Here is a 1,467-nt window from a genome sequence, read left to right on the forward strand (position 1 = left end):
TTCCCTGAAAAGCCTCTAAGGGAAACTGGGTCTTAGTTCTTCTTTGGCGTCTGAGATCACATCAGGCTGGTTACACAGAGTCCAGATTTTCAAAGTCGCTTGGCCCCTGAATCACCAAGTAGCTCCTCAAAAGCAAAGACACCCTGAAGCAGGCACGCGCGATCTCTGTTTTGCTCGTCTGAAGCACAGTTGAGTTACGACGCTGTGTTGGTTTCAGGTGTACTGGGCATGGACTCAGTTATGTGTGTGCACGCGCACACACACACGTCAGTGTTTTTCCACATCCTTTTCCCTCATGCATTATCACATGTACATTCTTTATTTTTCTTTCTTTCATCAGAGAAAAAGAAGAGTTGCCATAAACAAATCTTTCAAAACCTGGGAGCCGTGCTCAAAGACCATGGACCCCCTGGGCTGCGAGCCCCTCCCCGCCCCGCTCCATCCTCCACACCCACCGGACGCCTGGCTGTGGCGTGGCGGGCTCTGTGTCCACCTGCGGCCCCTCTGCGGCCCCCACCTGGCAGGGGCCCAGGGGTAGGATGCAGGTCCCTCTGCGGCGTGGCTGTCGGACTGCAGGCTGGCTTGGAGTGACCTCCCTCTGGCACCCTTTAGGGAAGACTTGACTGCTGTGCAAACCGCCGCCCGGGCCCCTCTGCCTGAGCCAGCCCGTGCGGGTGCCACACCTCCGCCTCCCGCCACCATCCGTCCAGACCTGGGCCTGCCCCTCCCCCTCCTCCCTCCCCCCCCTTCTCCCCCCTCCCCCCCTTCTCCCCCCTCCTCCCTCCCCCCCCTCCCCTCCCCCCCTTCTCCCCCCTCCACCCTTCCCCGCTCCTCTTCATGCCCAGCCCTCCTCTGTCTGGTCCACCCTCCCTCTGTCCACCGGCCACACTGGCCCCCGGGGGGATGTGAGCTCTGGGGCCGGGGGAGGGGGGCGCAGGGCGTCTGGCTGCTGCCGTCTTCTTCCTCCTGGAGACTTCATCCTGCGGAACCCACCCATCGCTCCGTCCCGCTAAGTGAGCCTGTAGCGACTGTGGGTTGTTCATGCCACCGGGACAGCCAGTGCCAAATGTTCTCGGCCCCACGCGGGACCTCCCGAGGGAGAGGCCCTCCTGTGGGGTCAGACTGAGCAAATGACGTAGAATTTGGGAGAAAATAAGCTCTCCCAGTCCTGTTTCCCCCTCATCTAACTGGAGTTTTGATTTCCTGTCAGGTTAAACATCGTGGTTTTTGCACGTGGTGAAGGAATTCACCCGTGTAAGTTCACGCATACTTGGATGAACTGGTCCCGCCCGCTTGCCCTTGGGCGTTTTCTGGATTGCTCCTTTCCCGGTTTAGAAGGACCCTTCTCCCTCTGGTTAACGCGAACCCCATCGAAGCCTCAGCTCGCACTTTCTCTTAAGCAGAAAGGGGAGTTCCCAGCCAGCCGTGCTGCTTTTATTTATAGCACTTGATTTCCTGAGAGGAGTC

The sequence above is a fragment of the Sus scrofa genome, chromosome 1 (genome assembly GCF_054392235.1).
Source record: "Sus scrofa isolate SSC_HxYL_T2T_F1_AM1 chromosome 1, Sscrofa_HxYL_maternal_Yorkshire_Landrace_v2.0, whole genome shotgun sequence".
Taxonomy (NCBI): Eukaryota; Metazoa; Chordata; class Mammalia; order Artiodactyla; family Suidae; genus Sus; species Sus scrofa.